Consider the following 19,868-nt stretch of genomic DNA (forward strand, 5'->3'; position numbering starts at 1 on the left):
ACAGGGGCTCACCAGGGATGAGACAGAACAAAGTATAATCCAAATATGATCACCAAGTGACTAAAATACATCTTTGTTAATTCTGCACCGCAAAAAATGTAAAATTATTGCACACACAAGTATGAAAACACATAGAGCTGGGATGGCTAACTTTTTTGTCCTTGCATGCCGAAAGCATGCACATGTGCACAACAGTGTGCATGTGTGTTCACACTCATAATGCAATGCATGCACAACATCCCCTATGCCCCCCCACCCCTTGTGCATGTGCACGCAACTCCCCTACACTCCCCCCTGACGCCCCATGCATGTGTGACCCCCCCCATGCCCTGTTTTGGGCCTAGCAGCCTCCTGGGACCAAAAACAGGGCACAGGGGTGGCACTGCAACCCCATGCTCTCCCCTGGGCATGCGAGCATCTCCTGCACGCATGGCAGAGGCCTGAAAATCTGCTAGCCAATGGGAGGTGTGTGTGCCTGCATGGTAGAGCTGAGCTAGGTGATGGCTCGTATGCCCACAGCGTGGGCTCTCCGTGCCATCTGTGGCACACATGCCAAAGCTTCGCCATCACAGGCATAGAGTATTATAAACCATGCCCTTAAGGAAAAGATATGTATATCACAATCCAATTCTTCCTCATCAATCTCCATGTAAAACTACTAGCATGACAAGGTGGTTTTGTTGCAGAAAATTAAGGGACTCAGACTTTGGGATCAAGAGAAGTAGTTTTATTTGGCGCCAAAAGGTTCAGAGCAAGATTGCAAACATAAATATCTAACACCTGAATGAGGTTCTTAGGCAGAAGCGTGTTCTTATAAGTTCCTCAAAAACAACTAACACGGAAATGTACTATGTCTGCACTAATTGGTTAAATAATCTATAGCCTACTGTTACTATGCCAAAAGCAGATAAACATCTTGTTTCCCCTTAGTATGTCGAGGTTACAGTCGACTTGCAGAGAAGCGTTTCTTCTAAAGTATTTGTGGTTGACTGAACTTACATCAGGTGTGAGTTTTGAGGCTTGACATTTAGTCTTCCTGTTTATCTACCAGATTTAAAGACTTAAAAACTTAAAAATTATTTCTTCTCTATATTTCATGTCTCGTCTCACTTTTACGTCCTTGTCTCCCCTTATGTCCTGCCTTACTTTTGAAAATAATTCAGCCTTTTAAGCAGCCCTGGAACTTTTCCATGAGCCCTGAAACCAAATAACTTATATTTCCCTTGGATTTTTTTTTAAATTTTAAAATAATCATTTGTTCATTGACTTTAAAACAATTCCATTGCTTCTAGTCTTTTCAAAGCAGTATCATTTCAAAACACAGTCCAATTAAATTGCACACTTCAATGAGAAAGGATAAATAACGCTATTTATATAAATATAAACTTTATCTATGTTAAGGAAAAATGCCCACTGCTTAACTTTGCACAATACAATTCCGCTAGATACATTTTTTGAGATACCCCTCAAAAGTCTAAAAGGAATCCAGGGATATTTTGGAGCTACTGTTTGTGGAAAATACCAACAGCTGGTATTCTGTACCAATAATAATAACAAAAGCAAAAGACCTTAATAATTTTGTTACATCAATTACCATATTTTTGGAGTATAAGATGCTCCAGAGTATAAGACAACTTTAGTTTTTGGGGAGGAAAATAATAAGAAGAAAAATTCTGCCTCTGCCTACCAGTAGCCATGGTATTCAGCTGACATATGGTAACAATGAAAAGGCATAGCAACTAAGTCAACCAATGAGGGCTATTTGAACTCTGAAATGTCTTGTGTGAGAAGGAGACAAGAAGGAGCCTGGCTTAGCTAAGAACTGAAAGTGAAACTGGTTGTCTTTTGTTTGTATTTACTGCTACCTTGGAAAACCTGCTTTTGGTAATGTATTGTATATTATTATTATTTTGAATCCTGCTGAATTGGTTACTGTGCTTTCTGAATGTGATTGCTGCTTCAAATCCTGACCAGCCAGGTCAGCTTCAGCACTTATTGCAGCCTGATTCAGCACAGCTGATTGGCAGGTGGATCAGACTGCCAGAATACCCTCAATCAGATGTTCCAGGCTGCAGGGATTGCCACAGACCATCGCTGTCTCCAAGCCTCTTTGGCCTCTGGTGGGTGGGGCTACATTTGGTGTACAAGATGCACCCAAATTTTCATCCTCTTTTTTGGAGGGAGAAAGGTGAAATATAATGTATATGTTGGATACTTCTATCCTCTTAGCTAGAAGTGTAAATGAGTACAATAGAAACTTCAGCCACGACTCCATTTATTGGCCTCTGGATGACTCTCTATAACAATTTCCCCCTGAAAAGTTTACTCAGATCCGTAAACAATGAGCATTGAAAAAATAACATGAATAAAATAAAAGATAATGAAAAGCAGGCAATATATATGTTTTGTGTCCTGATTTTTCAGAAAATTCACCCAGAATATTTAAGGGGGAAGTGATTAGACCCAATGGAAATTGAGAGATTAACTTGACTTTTTTTTTCCTTTTTCCTTAATGGCCAATTTAAGACACTTTCATCCCATGGTAATCTCTCATTTGCTACAGAAACAAATTTAATTACCCACTCTCTTTACTTCTTGTACCAGAGAACTTCTCAGTGTATCATGCAATTACTACAATAAAGTAAGTTTGAAAAATGGCCTTAGTGAAGGCTAAATCAGCGTGAGGTATCTCTTCTTATAATGATCTTTTGGAGGATACAATTTACAGATCTCCCTATTATAACAAGCAGATGATAACTGGATTAAATTGAGCAAATTTCTTTGACATCATGAGCTAATGTATCTGCAGGGATCCAGCTCATAAAAATAACCCACAAGTTGCAGAATCCTGAGATACTTGGAAGTAAGTTCCTTTCTCAACTCTTGGTGCACGTGAACTGTAAAACTTTTAGCTAATTTTACAATAGTTTTTACTTACTGCCATCTCTGCAAGTAATAGCTTCAAATTTGATTACATGATTTCTAAGACGTTTTCACCTTTTGCTTTCCAGCTCCCATCTTCATTTATCATTGATATGTTTGAGAAGAAAGATAAAACTCTGTCAGTAACATTTCCAAATTTTACTTATAGGCGACTTTAAAATGTCATTTTCTATTCAGAAATCTATTACTAAGTCAGCTTAAGTAACAAAATAAAATGGGAGTGATGGAGCAGGAGGGCTGTAGAAAGATTAAAGAAAGCGGTACTTGGGTTTTTTAATGGACTTGCAAATCTTCATCATTGGCCAGGAACAAGAATATAAATTAATTGATATTTTAGTATTGTGATAATTGCCTATAAAAGCTTCTGTGATCTGAATATACATTTCTAAACAAGATTCTGATAATCTGTTTTGCTTAATAAGGAAGACATTTCAGACATTGTATTGTTAATATTCAAAGTTATTTGTTCATCAGTCAATAGATCTAAACATATTTCTATATGGAATAAGGAAGTATAGAAAACCTTAGGTGTACAAGCTATATGGTGATTTATCAGGCCCAGAGGTGGTATTCGGGCAGGTTCTGACCAGTTCTGGAGAACCGGTAGCAGAAATTTTGAGTGGTTCAGAGAACCATTAAATACCATCCCTAACTGCCCCCATCTATTCTCTGCCTCCCAAATCCCAGCTGATCAGGAGAAAATGGGGATTTTGCAGTAAACTTTCCCTGGAGTGAAGAGGGAATGGAAATTTTACAGTATTCTTCCCCTGCCACGCCCACCAAGCCATGGCCACAGAATCGGTAGTTAAAATTTTTGAACCCCACTGATCAGGCCACAGTGAATGTACCACTTTGTTTACCTCTTTGTAATTTAGCTATGGCTATAATTTTGAAACAATTACAAAGGCTTTGAATTATTATTAAACATCTTGGGGTCATTTGTTGCATGTTTTTTTTTGAGGGGGGGAATTCAGCCACTTACTTAGTCAATTAATCATATTAAATTCCATTATCTATTTTTTTAAACAATTGTGTTAGGCTTTTTAAAACCTGTTTTAATTTAGTCTGACCAAGTGTACACAATACATCCGCATACATGGAGACTATGCAACCAGTCACATTGAATTAATCTAATTTGCTGCCTTATGTCTCCAAGTCCATCCTTCATTTGACTTTGTGAAAGGGCAGTACTGACAGATTCAAGTAAGTGCCAAGAGAGTAAATTTGGCCAGGTTTTATGGTAAGCAGCAAAGAACACTTACAACATATTGATGGATTTCAAGATAAAGTCAATTCTCTGTTGCCTTCCAAGAAGATTCAGCAGAAAAGCATAATTAGCTCTAGTCTTTACAATGGATTAATAAACTTATTTGATGTCTACATCTGGAAAGGCATCAGATTTTGACAGTTTTAGAGCAGGGGTTAATAAACCTATGATTAGGCTGTCTTTCTGATATGCCTCATACTTCCTTTTGCAAAGGCTAACTGAGTCATCAAATGTAGTCATTTAAACATAATTCTGAATGACCTAATCCCTTCCAAGTTTAAGATGCACAGTTGGTTTTTGGAGTACTCTTGGTATTAAATGAGGATCAAGATCTAGTACTTGATGTTGTAAACTGTTGTTAGGGCTGGTTTAATTCCAAACAAAATCATTTCAGTCTGGAAAGCATTTGGTATACAATCCTTTCTCATTTAAATCAATTTTGGCTCCAGGAATTACTCTGCCAGTTGGTATGCAGATGCCCAAAGATGTTTTGCCATTAGTGAAGCTAATTAGTTAAGAACTGGCTTGATCTAGCAAGCTGTTTTAGGAATGCTGCTTCTGTGAGCTGTGATTTTGGGGAGGATTGGCACATGTATGCATTGGAATTTATGCATCAGGCTCCAGAATGCAGCGGTTTTCCAATGCCATAATGATAACTGTTATGTAAGCTCCCCATTGGGATCGCGAGTACGTTCAGCGAAGTGTTGTGAGAGTTGTGTTGGAGAACACACAAACCAGCATACAGAGACACTGCAGTTTAAATAGGCTTTTACTTTCATGGAAATAGAGGTATCAGAGTCCATCAAACAGTTCAAGTCATACACAGATGACAGTCAGTCATCAACATCTTTCAGTTAAGGGATAATCCAAATAACATAGTCCAGTAACATATAGTCAGTTCAATACTCAAAGTTTGCTAGCAGTTGCAAAACGTACAATAGCTCACGGCACTTTCTAACAGCCAGCTTCCAAAACACTCAGATCAGATCAGCCCAGCATCTAACAAACAGAAAGCTAACAATCATTCTGTCTCCCTCTTATAGCTGATTGAGAAAAACAGCAACCAATCACATTTTACAGTATGATTTAAAGAAACAGGTATAGCATTGTTACATGATTTATATATTGCCAACCCAACCATTAGAATATATTCCTAATAATAACAACAACAGCAAAGCAATGTGTGCTAAGAGTGGTTAGTCATTTTAACCACATTCCAAACTGAAGCAATGTATCTGGAGAAATTCTATAGGCCTCTGGGATATTATGGGAAATAAACTGGGAACCATCTGAAAGCTCAGCTCTTGGCTCTTTAGAGATATAAAGAAAAGCAGGAACTGTCAATCATAGACGAGTGGAAAACAAATAGAATGACTTTTAAGTGTTTGAAAAGTGTTTGTCTTTTAAGAAGAACCTTCAGAATCCTTTGGAGTCACAAATAAGGTCGCAGATATGGCAAATAAGTTTCTTAAGGACCACCAGAGAAAGAAAATACTTTCAGCATATCCTCAAGCTCTACAGAGAGGAACGTGCCAGAAGAAAAGGTGAAAAGAAAGGAAGCAGAGTGGTGAAAAAGAAGTACTTGAAATAGTTATGAAATTATGAAGAATATGCTAGTGTGGTCCTAAGGCAGACATGTTAGTGGACATTCAATGCTATGGGGCGGGTGGGGGGGAAGAAAAGGAATGCAAACATTTAACTGAAAAGTCTACTTCTTAATGAGAATAAGAAGTTTATCAGGGGCAACCCAGATTCTTGCAATCTCGGTGTTTACCCCATATAAGGAAACCCATGTCATTGTGTAGCTAGATAGAAATCTTAATTCAGGGGTGGGTTCCTACCGGTTTGGCCCAGTTCGGCCAAGTAGGTAGTAACTTAGCCAGCTATGCCCCTGAACTGGTTCTATCAGTGACACCAGAGGTGCCACCATCTTGTTTTTTGCATGCACAGAAGCAATTTTTTTACTATTGTGCATGAGTGAACCAGCAGTAGAAGAAGCCATAACCCATCCCTGTCTTAATTGTATACTGGGTTGAAGTCTTCTTAACCAGTTGACTATCTTCTGTATATCTTAAGTGGTGGCCTTTCTTGAACTGCTGATGGTTAATTATGATGTTTCTTTCTCCTGCCTTTCCCATGGCTATTGATATCATCATCATCTCTGTCTTGAGAAATTCTAGTTTCATTGTAACTTGTATAATAGAGCCCAAAATCTAAAGTAGCATGAAAAATCCATAATTTGATTATAAAATTGAATAGAATGAGTGAGAGAAAAATCACCAGACTTTTTTTTAATATATAAATTTGCACCATTGTCACAGTTGAATGCCTGTTTGTATAAAACAGAAAGAGAAAAAGATCTTCATGCCATATAATGGGCATTGCAAAATTCTATGATTACAAAAGCTGAAGAAATGTGCTTGAATGCCAAGAATGACAGGAGAGATTATTTTTAAATTGCTTAGCGAAAAAAGACCTACAAGAATAGAAAAATGGAGTTGAATCTAAACAAGGCACTACGCAAATTAGTATCTTTTGAGATGAGAGCTTATGACTCCAAGAAAAAATCATACATTTTTTATTGCATTGAGTTTTGAAATTCTAACCATATGTTGAAAAGTAGACTGAGACTGATAGCACCTTTTCAGCTTAACAACAAAGTTGCTACTAGGCTCATGATTTTTTGGCTACCACAAGCTAACATAGTCCTCCTTCTGCAATGTAAACATATGTTGGAAGCATCAACTGAAAGCAAATCAAAATCACTAAGTAAGAAAATTGAGTTGATTGTTTTGGACTCTTAAAAATTGAGGTAGACTCACTGATTAAGAAATGCTTATATTTACTACTATAATTGTAGTGGGTAGGTTGAATGGTGTAGTGGCCTAGGGGTGAAGACATTCACCTTCCACTCATAAGGTTGAAAGTTCAATCTTAGGTAGCAGCAGATGTTTTTCTCCTAGGGTGCAGAGAAAAAAAAATCTGCTGTGAACTCTGCATAGGCACCAGGAAGGGCATCCAGCCAGTAAATACTCAGTTGCCCTGACTTTATACTGAATAGGGACTACAGGATCAAAAAATGTTTTTTTTTCCAGTGGATGGATTCTGTTGACAACATTCAAAGCATGCTGATAGAATTATACTACATCATCAAGCAATTGTACGGAGTGGTGCGGTGGCCTAGAGGTAGAACTCTCACTTTACAATCAGGAGGCTGTGAGTTTGATCCTAAGTAGAGGCAGATATTTGTCTTTCTGGCACAATGAGAATATATCTGCTGAACAAAACTCTGCATAGGCTACAGGAAGGGTATCCAGGCATTAAACACCCTGCTAGTTCCATTGAGTTGCCCAGATTCCACCCCGCAAGGGATTATGGGAGCATTAGATGATGATGATCATGCATTTGTACCAACTCATCCCAAGCAAGTAGCAGCACCATTGGCTGATCTCCAAAATACCTTATTAGTACTTGCAGGTAAGATTCACAAGAAATCCCAAAGCTATAGATGCCACACTGGAAAGTTGAAAATACAAGCCAGAAGAGAAGAACAGCAAACCACTTCTCTACAGTTACCAGGAAAATGACATGGGCAGCTCCATAAAATGGTTAAGTCTCTATAATGATTTAAATTATCTGTGAATTATCTGTCAGACAAGGGGGAATAGAGGTAGTGAATATTTACACAAATTAATAAATGAATTGGGCAATGAAAAGTAGGAAGGCAGAACAGAATGATGGCGCCACTTTACAACAGTTTGAATGTTTATTAACCAAGGATCTTCCTTTAAAAGATATGCTTTGTTAAGAACAGGAGTGTGAAAAAAGTGCTTCGGCTTAATGACTGAGCCATATATGTCCCAAAGGTGCTTTTTCAGGAGGCAACTGGGCTTTCTTGTTTTTTTTTCTTTTGAAGATGTTTCACTTCTCATCCAAGAAGTTTCTCTGAGCTGAAGAAGCTTTTTGGATGAGAAGTGAAACATCTTCAAAAGAATAAAAAACAAGAAAGTCCAGTTGCCTCCTGAAAAAGCACCTTTAGGACAACCATGACCTGGACAATTGAGAATCTCTACAGACCCTGAGCCATATATGTTTTCTACAAGGCTCTATGGTTATAATGAAGATTGTGCTTGATATCAATCCTGTTGTGGCCCACCAGCAGCCAGAAGAGTGGCAGAAGAGTCAGACAGTGAGGAGGTTGGGGAGGAACATGGGGCAGTCCTGAGGGCTGAGGAAAGCTCAGACAAGGGCTCTGCATTGGAGGCAGAGAGGGAGTTAGACAGCAGTGAGGCAGAGGAACAGCTGGAGCCTGTTCCCAGTGTGTGCATGCGCAGAGCTGCCTGAAGACAAGAACAACTAAGAAAGCAGGGTCAATTTAGGAGTAAAATCACATCTTGGAGGTGATTGGCCCCTCCCATAAGAAACAAAAGTGGAGCGAACATGGAGTGGGCTTTTGCAGGAAATCATACATTCATTCAGTCGTTTCAAGAGTGGGAAGTTCTGTTTGTGACTGTAAGAGACTCTGTGCCAAGTTTTGCCTTGCCCTGCATTTGGAACCTAGTTATTTGGCAGCTCTCCCAACGAGATAAGGTTCGTGTTGCTAAATATTCCTCTGAAAGACTGTTTGCTAAGCCTTGCTGGCTGTGAATGAAAGGAATTCAGAGTTGTGCAAATAAAAGGGGTTTTGCAGGGACCAAGACTCTGCTTCTTGCTTTTTAAGGAAGCCTGGGTCAGAACACATCCATCCATATATCCATCCATCCATCCCTCCACCCACCCATTCATTTATTTAAAACATTTATATAGCCACCCATCTTGAACCAAACTCTGGGCAGCTCACATCTTTTCTTCTGTGACTGCCAGGACAATAAAGCTGTTATGTGTACATATCTTCCAGACAGCCATGAGGCATATTTAAAGTAGTCATGTCAGCATTCCAGAGAACATTATTGTTGTAATGCTCTAAGGAGAGATACTTGACCTATGGTATCACGCTTTACAAAGCATCTGTTTCAAATGCCTAGTGCAACTCTGATTAATCAAGTATGTTCCTACCCCCCTCAGGAGTGAATGACAATGCTCTGACTGAAGACATTCTTACCAAAAGGTCCAGCTACAGTATATCTCCCATCAGCACTTATAGTCCTCATGTTTCTCGTGTTGTTAGACACTGCTTTATTTTCCTTCCAAAAGCATTTTCAATAATGAGGTGAAAATTGCTCCTCATCATGCTTTCAAAAACTTCAAAAAAAAATTACCCTAATTTATTTTTGTTTTTTGGAAAGCCAGAAGGCCAAACTTTCTGAACTTTTCTTCTTTTTACATAGGTTTCTTATTCTTACCTTCCCAAAAATCACAATAATTGCTATAAAGACTCCACTGCAATATTATTTTTTTGAAGCCTCAAAACTTTATCTGCCACTTTCTTACCTTTTTATCCATGACTTACTGTTGACTGGAAAATATCTGGAAATGATGCAAATGGTATTTCTCTGTTTTATTGCCCTGGCAAATTATGATGTAGTGGGGCATCTAGATAAGTGCATATTTTATTTACTTTCCTACCTATTAAATGTTACCAGATGCCATTAATTCTGGAACCCATTCTTCTTTTTTCTTTTATTAAACATATAGTGGTCCCTTAGGAGAGAGATATTGGGAATTCGGCCTCTAATGCTTTCTTCATTTTTATCATTCCCTCCTGGAAAGACTTTGATTTTGTAGTGATTCATAAATATACAGTACAATAAACATGGACATATTATCTTGCTTTTGTTCTACTGCCTTGATGGACCCATATATCTCAGTTATGATAAAACAGTGACCCTTCAGGACTGCATATTACAGTGAGAAATACTTCTATTTTTCTCTCAGCAAACTTTGCTGAAATTTGGGCTCATTACAGGCAAATAATCAAGTCTCACCAGTACAGTATAAAGTGATACTATCACTTCATGTGATCTTAAAAATAATCTTTTGTTAAGCTACTCTAGACCAATGATGGTTAACCTTTTTGGTACTGAGTGCCCAAAGCATGTGTGCGTGTACAAATGCAGGCATTTATGCCCAAAATTCCCAAAATGCAATATGAGTCCCCCCCCTGGTGCATGTGCCCCAGTCCCACGCATGCACACACATCCCCCATGCATGCACGCAAGTCGCGCATGCATGCATTTCACAAGTGCATGCGCCCTGCCCCCTGGCACCCCATTTTGGCTTCCAGATTGGTGTGGTCAGCAGAAATGGAAAAGGGTAGGGAAGCCTCCTGAAGGTCCCTGAAGCCTCTGGAGGACTAAAAATGACCTTACAAGCAAAGGGTCATTTTTAGTCCTCCGGAGCTTTCAGGGAAGCCTCCTGAAGGTCTCTGAAGCCTCCAGAGGGCCTCCGGGGGGGGGCTGTTTTTGCCCTCCCCAGGCTCCTATAAAGCGCTGGAGCCTGGGGAGGGTGAAAAAAAACATGCAAAAAAGGGGGGAACACTGTCATGCGGGCATGTGCACTGGGGGGGGGGTGTTGCACGTTGCATTATGTGTGTGACACAACCCCCCTACGCTCCCCCCACTTATGGCATGCCAGCCAAAAAAGGTTCACCATCATTGTACTAGGACATCTAAATCTTTCTCACAGTTGCTACTACTAAGCTAGGCACTATCAATTCTATAAACCATAGAAATCAATAGCCTGAGATGAAACGAAGAAAGGAAGCACATTTAAAAGTAGCTCACACCAAACATATTCATTTTATTTCCTCATATTTTTATGATTCTTGCTACTACAATCTCCATATACCAGTTCATAAATTGTCTTTTGTTTCTTATTGTAAAAAAAATATTAAGGATGTTACCAATGCCATCAAATCAGGATTTATTTTCAGTCTCCCTTTTCCTTTAGACCAATTCATTCTTTCGTCATATGTCTTTCTAACCTTCATTCTCTCTCTCTCCCCCCCCTCTCTCTCTCTCTAGCAAATAGAATAGAATAACGGAGTTGGAAGGGACCTTGGAGGTCTTCTAGTCCAAACCCCTGCTTAAGCAGGAAGCCCTACACCACTTCAGGCAAATGGTTATCCAATCTCTTCTTTAAAAACTTCCAGTGTTGGAGCATTCACAACTTCTGAAGGCAAGTTGTTCCACTGATTAATTGTTCTAGCTGTCAGGAAATTTCTCCTTAGTTCTAAGTTGCTTCTCTCCTTGATTAGTTTCCACCCATTGCTTCTTGTTCTATCCTCAGGTGCTTTGGAGAACAACTTGACTACCTCTTCTTTGTGGCAACCCCTGAGATATTAGAAGACTGCTATCATGTCTCCCCTAGTCCTTCTTTTCATTAACCTAGACATACCCAGTTCCTGCAACCATTGGAACGAATGTTCAGATCCATATATATTGTTGCACTATACAATCTATTTTAAATTCAATGCAAATCCTTTGGAATTTTAGGATTGAACAACACAGCATTATCTTTATACAAAAGGTATGTAGTGGTTACCTTAGCAGCACACCTCTAACACTGCCATAAGTATTCATTTTACATTTAACTATAAATATATTAAATAACAAAAGGCGAAAAACGCAACCTTATTTTACTGTCTACTTAATGTTAAGCCCTTTGCTAAGCATTCCATTTATTTTCAGAAATGCTTTCCTTCCATTGTATATCATTCTTATTATATTTCTGCAGTCAGCAAACAAGCTTTAACTCATATTTGAAAAAAATCATATTTCAGACCTATTCACTTTATCATATTCTTTTTGCAAATCAACAAGCATGCAGTAGACTTCATTACTCTCATTTATATGTTTCTCAGTGGCCTGCCGAAGGAATAAATATTTTGCTATACATCAACTACCGAGAATAAAGGCATTCTGCACTTCTCAATTTTTGCTGACTCTCATCTCTCATATCCATTCAATCAGATTTCTGAGTATTCTTAATAAACAAATCTCCCCGTTCGCTCTTGCTATCTTTCCTTTTGTGTAAGGAAGTAATAATGAGCAGATGCAGTTTTTACACACACCTTCCAAAAGGCACATTTTCACTCCGTAGGCAACCAAATCCATATTTTAACATTTCTCCAGCAACATCATCATCTCCATCTGAACCTTTACATTCCAAATTACATTTGCACATTTTCTTTTCTTTTTTTTTTTCACTTTTCCCTCTAGGGGCAATAACTTTTGTTTCAATTCTACCCTTTAATATATTGTGATCATTTTAAAATACTCAATCTAGCATTCCTTTTACTCTAAACAATTTGTAGGAAGTTAGCACCAACCCCTCTCCTGGAAAAATGACACATTTTAGAAAATATTAAAAGGGCAGAATATTTCCCCTAAAAGGGAGGCAAAAACTCACACACACCCCCACACCTTTGACAGATCATGAAGCCAACTCCTCTTCCCAATAAAACCCCTTTTATTTAGGCTAAAGAGAATTCCTCTCCAGTAAAGTCCCAGCAAACAGTCTTTCATGAGACTTCACAACTACAGACCTTCATCAGGGTTGCCATACTGATATCTTCCAAATGCCACACTGTAGCAGCAATGACTTGGCAAGAAGTCAGGAATAGATCTTCACCCTAATGAATTGAACTAATTGTCTCCTACAAACTCCCCTGCCCTTTCGCTCCTCTTTATTCCCTATGGGAGGGGCCTTTCACCCCTATGGGAGGGGCCTTTCACCGTCTACCTGTGCCTTTACTCCCGAGTCAACCCTTGTTCCTTAGCTGTTCCTGGCAGCTCTGCACATGCATATATTGGGAGCAGGCTCCAGTTGTTCTTCGGCCCCACTTATATCCAACTCCGAAGGCAGCTGACAACTGTTGGACGGCCCTGGCCCCATCTCTGCCTCCAATGCAGAGCTCTCTTCAGAGCCTTTCCCAGACTCCAGGACTGTTGCCCATGTTCCTCCCCAATCTCCTCACTGTCTCATTCTGCCACCAGATCCACTGACCACTAGCAGGCCACAAGAGTAACATAGAACCTTCACCAATAGATAGATTCTTATTTTCACTCTTTTCCAGATTAGACATTATACCAATTAGACATAGTTCAGAGTGATGCTTCATAGCAAGATGAGTGGCATATAAAATTAATTAATAAATAAATATTTCTGACACATGCTGTATTTTTTTTTACTTTTCACTAATGAATAAATTTGAAAGCTTTCCTGGATGTATAAATTATTTGTTGTTTTCTTGATAGTAGAATTCATTGTTTTCTCTTTATTATTGTTTATTTTATTGTTGCATTATTTTACTTCTGTTTTGTTTTCATTGTTCTTCCTTAATGTTGTAAGCTGCCTAGAGTAGCGCCATGGTGAGATAGGTGGCAAATAAATTTCACAAATAAATAAATAAATAAAATTATGACTTGAGCAGACTTATGACTTTCATTTAAAAAAAAAAACCTTCATTGACTCCACTACAGAAAATGGAGCCTTTTTACTTCTCATCCGATTTTCCTAGTTTCACAAACAAATTATTATCTATAAGAGCTGTGGTGACATAGTGGCTAGAATGCAGTACTGCAGGTTAATTCTGATGACTGCTGGCTGCCTTCAATTTGGCAGATCGAATCTCACCAGGCTCAAGGTTGACTCAACCTTCCATCCTTCCTAGGTCAGCAATAGGAGGACCCAGATTATTATGAGGCAATAGGTTGACTCTTTAAACCACTTAGAGATGGCTGTGAAGCAGTATATACGTCTATTTCATGTTCTTTCCAATTCATCATCCTCTTTTAAAGACCCAATAATCCCTTGTGGGTTGGAGTCTGGGAAATTAAATGGAGCTGAGTGTTTATTAGCTGGATGCTCTTCCTGTTGCCAATGAGGAGGTCCCCTCCCCAGCAGATATATTCCCAGAGAGAGAAATATCCGCCTCTACCTAGGATCGAACTTACAGCCTCCTGATTGTGAGGCGAGAGCTCCACTGCACCACTTGTTATATTTTTTACCCAATTGCTCCTCTTTTATTAGGAATGACTATTTTCTATGCCCAGTGTCCTCACCAGATGGACCTATGGATATTAATCACTGCTCTTCATTGCCTTGGTTAATCAAAGCTTTCCCATAGTCCTCTTTGGATGTGTGTCTTTGAGTCAGGGTTGACTCCTGATCACCAGTTGGGCAAGGCTAGTAAGATAGAAAAAAACCCTTTATCAGATTCACTCCACAACCAGGATTTATAAGAATTGTGAGAACACTATATATTAGCTAATATCCAGTGCAATCAAAACCCAAAAGATTTATTTTATTAATCTTCATGCTGTTCCATGCAAGCTAGGATCTAGACTAGTGTCTTTCAACTTTGGCAACTGGAAGAGGTATAGACTTTAACTCCCAAGATTTCCTAAGTAGGTAAAATAAGAGGCACCAGCAAAAATCAGATTTATACAATATTACCGACTTTTGTCCATATAAGGTATTCAGTATAAATTATCTTTAATTAGGAAGAATTTTAAGAAGCTTACACCATTTGTATTATTAGCAGAAAAACAATAAAAGTACAAATGGAATCAGTAAATCATAATAATGTAGGTTTTTGGTTTAATTAGATTACCAAGAATAAAACATTGTGCACTAGCAAAATAATTTAACATTAAATAGAGCAATTTGACAAAGAATTACTTGGAAAAGTACATTAGAAAATGTTGAGTAAATTATTTAGATGAGAAGTATTTAAAGAAGTTGGGAACAAACAAGTGCAAGGGATGAGGATCAAGTTCATAGAAATAAATACACTCTAAAATTAATAGTCAGGTTCACTTTTCAGAGCTATCACTTCACCAACTATGAATTGCAGAACTCTGCAGAGAATATATGGAGGCGCTTTTTAAAAAAAGACAAAAAGGATATTAAAAATTCAGAAGGATGAAACCAATAGTCAGGAAGAATGAAGAAAAATTGTAAAATAGATAAAAGGCATATTAGAATGGAAAGAGAAAATTGAAATAGATATTTGTATCAAGAGATACTAACCACATCTCTAAAAGGTTTTGAATACTGCAAAAGTAAGAGATCACTGAAGGATGAAGCTGAAAATTTTCAAGATGGAATAAGTAATGAACCTGAGAAATAAGAGGAGGAGAAGGCTGAAACTCTTCAATTAACTTTCCTTCTATATGCTGCCTAGTATTTATGAGGGAACAATGATATCATGTCATCCAATATTATCTGGGTGTATAAGGTGCTAAAGGTTTTCAAAATCTATGAAGGAGAGATATTATATTTGGACAATCCACTGAGCATAAAGTCTGGAAGATGGAAGATAAATTAGTTCAGGATGTATGCAAATACGAAATTTTACCTTTGAGAGGTAGTTTTGGTCTTGTGATTAAGATACCAGGGTAGAAACCAAGAGCCTGTGATTTCTAGACACACCTTAGACACAAAGCCACTTGAGTGACCTTAGGATAATCATTTCACAGCCTTAAGAAGGAACAATGGCTTAGAAACCTGGCTTAGGAAAAATAAGGCACTTGTCCAGGGAGTCAACAAAAATCTGCTCAGTGGTGAAATTCATTTTTTTTTTACTACTGGTTTTTTTACTACCGGGTGTGGCTTGGTGGGCATGGCAGGGGAAGGATACTGCAAAATCTCCATTCCCACTTCACTCTGGAGTCAGCCAGAGGTGGCATTTGCCAGTCCTCTGAACTACTCAAAATTTCCACTACCGGTTCTCCAGAACCTGTCAGAACCTGCTGGATTTCACCCCTGAGTCTGCTGACTGAGTTAAAGGGACTTCTCACTACTACCACCCAAATTCCACCTTTCATTATTATTATAGTTTTTCAGTGGCTCCCTGTATTCTTATCATCTGTATTATATTGTATTATATGTGTCATATATCCAGTTGCTCCCTTAAATATTGAAATATTTAGAGAGTAGGTCAGAATATTGAATAATAGCAACCAAATAGTAGGCTAACAAATTATAGAGTCTTCTTAGTCTCACTTTAATGTTCCACCCTCCGCAGAAATGGGTGGGAGGTATCACAAAATCCCATTTTGTGAGAGAAATTAGTTTGTGACTAGAATGAACAAAAGGGCAAAAGAAGAAGGGGATGACAGAGAATGAGGTGGCTGGCTGGAGTCACTGAGGAAGTGAGCGTGAGCTTAAATGGACTCCCGAAAAGGGTAGAGGACAGGAAGACCTGGAATAACGTTGTCCATGGGGTCACGATGGGTCAGATATGACTTCGCAACTAACAACAGAATGAAGCTGAAACCTTAACAATGTATTTCGGTACTGTATCTTTTACAAAACTTTTCTTCTGATCCAGCTTATTCTTGAGATGGAGTTGCTAATGAGGAAGAGGATGGCTGAATTTCTACCCTCAGATCGGATTCTCATGATCATGAACAATTTGCCATTTTATTGTTATTTTTTCTACTTTGTCTTCTTCATTTTATTTTATATGTAAATTTGTATTTTTTTTAGATGCTTGTCTTACTGTCCTTAACAAGGTAAGGCAAGGTATTATTTTTTCTCCATATCCCACACATTTTATTATTGCCAACATTTAGTTGATCTCACCTTTTCCTTGTTTTACAACAATTATTTCATTCCAATTTATAAGTGACACGGTGGCTTAGTGGCTAAGACGCTGAGCTTGTTGTTCAGAAAGGCCAGCAGTTTGGCTGTTCGAATCCTTGGCAATGCATAACAGAGTGAGCTCCCGTTACTTGTTCGAAAGCATGTAAAAATGCAAGTAGGAACCACCTTTGGTGGGAAGGTAACAGAGTTCTGTGTGCTTTGGCATTTAGTCATGCCTGCCACATTTACCACGGAGACGTCCTTGGACAGCACTGGCTTTGAAATGGAAATGAACACCGCCCCCTAGAGTTGGGAATCACTAGCACATATGTGCAAGGGGAACCTTTACCTTTACCTAATTTAGATGTAAAGACATAAATTAAATAAATGAAATTGACAATGCCTTAAGTCATTTTTGTTTTTGTTTTGGGTTTTTTGAACTTCAAGAGGGGAACCACAACAATAGGCTCCAGACATCATCTACCCAGTGAATCAAGAGTTGTTACCAAACTGTAACATAACAGATGTAAAAATCATTGACGATATGGAAGATAATCATATTAGTTAACTAAATTTTAATTACATTTCAACAACATCATTTTATGGCCCTCTCCAGTATTTGGATTATTGTGATTAATAATATTAATTTATTTACAGCTTCCAGGATTATGTGGATCTCAGTACCAATGCTAACCAAAGCTTTATATGCCAGACAAGTGAGTATATGTTCTTTCCTTTTGGCAAAACAACAAAAAAAAACATACAGGAGTTTGGAGAAGTTCCCATTCTTTTCAAACATTATTTCTTGGCAGGATTATATTACTCGGCAGGTAGCTGAATTTCCATTTTCACATTTTTTAAAACAAATAAATAAATAAAGAGTTTGCTTATTGCCAAGCTAGTAGCTTATAGACTTATTTATTTGAATATAACATTTCCCAAATAATTCTTCAGAAACTGGTTCATACTGTCTTTAAAAAAAAATAAAAAAAATAAGCACAAATCAAAACATGCTAAGTAAACACAGTAAATAAAAAGCACTATCAACAGTCCCCTTATGTTTAAGAATTTAATTCCACAAGAATCCAAAGAATTTTTTAAAAGAAATGTTTTAACTTCTCTTTAAAAGAGGTAATTTCCCAGAAAGGACATTTCACAGTTCTGGTCTAGGGAACCCAACTGAGAAAAAATTAGCCATTATTTATAATATTATAACAATAAAACACCCACACAAACACAATTTCTCAAGCAAATCTTCACTAATTTATTTTAAAATGCATAAAATGTGGTAGAGGAGCAAATTCTTAAAGGAAATGTATTTCTTTAGAATTAATTTAAAAGACTGTTTAGCACTTCAAATCTTGTTTGTATTGTCTGGAAACACATTCACCCCTTTTAAAGTAGATTTTCCTGGTTTATACTTCTTTGTACACCACCACAGTTGGATGGTTTCATTCTAAAGCATCTTCTGCAGGGATGGTATTCAGCCAGTTCAGACTGGTTCAGGCAAACCAGTAGTGGCAACCAAAAACTACCCCTCTACCCCAATGCTATGCTGCCCTATTGAGCCATGTTTTCTAATGTGTGCATGCGTGCAAGCTGCACATGTGAGCAAAGCACATGTGCAGAAGGCACACATAAACATTTTCGGTACGTGGCGAACCAATGGTAAAATTATGTGAAACCCACCTCTGATCTTCTAAAGCATCTTTCTGAGTGAGTTTTTTTACTGGGAATGCATTCCAATAATCAAACTGATCTATGTATTCACACCTAACAGAACAGTAGTTCGTTTTGAGGCAAATCAACTTTGCTAAAAGAGCACTTCAAGCCAGAAGTGCAACCTATTTATCATGACTGTATGGAGCTCATTTTTTTTCCTGTTTGCTTCCTTTCCCTTTTCTCCAAAATCTGCAAATTGAATCTCTTCTGTAGAATTTCAAGCCACAACAGGGCAAGCTTAGCAGTTTTTATCAGAGAGATTTGGAAAAAGGCCAGCAGGCTCTCTTGTCAAGTTTATAGCTTTGGGCTAATAGGACAACTAGTCCTATCTGTCAAATAAGATGAATCTAACATAGCTTTGGTTTGCAATAGGTGCCATTACCCATTGCCCATTCTCAGAAGGATAAGCACAGTGAAAGGCTGAGGGTACACTGGGAATTCCCAGGTTTGGGGTATTGTTGGCTAGACTCTGAAGTTTTAACAAGCATGGTCCTTTCCCTCAAGTAATGGGAAATTTGACATTTTTTAATAATTGGATCCTACTGCAGCAGAAAAATCATTTAGGAGAATTTGACTGATCTCAAATAGCTGAGCACATTTGAACCTGGTTAGTAATTGGACTGACAGCCAGTTTGATATAATGGTTAAGGTATCAGGTTAGAAATAGGAGACCACAAATTCTAGTCCTTCCTTAAGCACAAAGCCAGCTGGGTGAGCTTGGCCAGTCACTTTTTTTCAGTCCTAGGAAGGAAGCAATGGCAAAAAAAAACCACTTTTGAAAAATCTTGCCAAGAAAACTGATGAATTTATCCAGGCAGTTTTAGAAACTGGATACAATTGAATGGGGAAAAAAATAAAGTAATTAGAGGTAAGTGCCAAACAAGGAAATCTCAGAATTGTAGAATAGACTGGAAGACGGAACAACTAACCCGGAAGAAGGCAATGGCAAACCACATTAGTTGTGACGTTTCTTGACTCTCTGGGAAGCACAAAGTATCATGCAAGTATCTGATAAGTAGTCTCCTTGTTAAGGAAAGAAAGCAAGGGATGAAGCAATTATGAAATAATTTCTGCAACTGCTATGTATTAACTAGGAGCCCTATTTATAATTAATTCTTATACTTTTTTTTTTCTTCCACTCATGGAGCACAACAGACTTGAAGGGACAGTGAGTTTTTGCTCTGTTTCATTATTTTTTTAACAAAAGGGATAGTTTTCTTCTTCATAGTTTTGATAATGGTCCAGTTGGGTTTTATGCTGCTTTTGTGAGAAATAAGTTTCTGACCTTGTGAGAAATAAGTTTCACATCTGTACTGCTGTTAAGAGAAACTATAAAGTCTCCAGGAAGCAAGAGAAATTCAAGATCACCTTTATCATTTAACACGGCTTCCATGTGTATTCTATG

This window comes from Thamnophis sirtalis, unplaced genomic scaffold, assembly GCF_051295495.1.
Source record: "Thamnophis sirtalis isolate CommonGarterSnake01/CBP01778 unplaced genomic scaffold, rThaSir2_p1.2 scaffold_9, whole genome shotgun sequence".
Classification (NCBI taxonomy): Eukaryota; Metazoa; Chordata; class Lepidosauria; order Squamata; family Natricidae; genus Thamnophis; species Thamnophis sirtalis.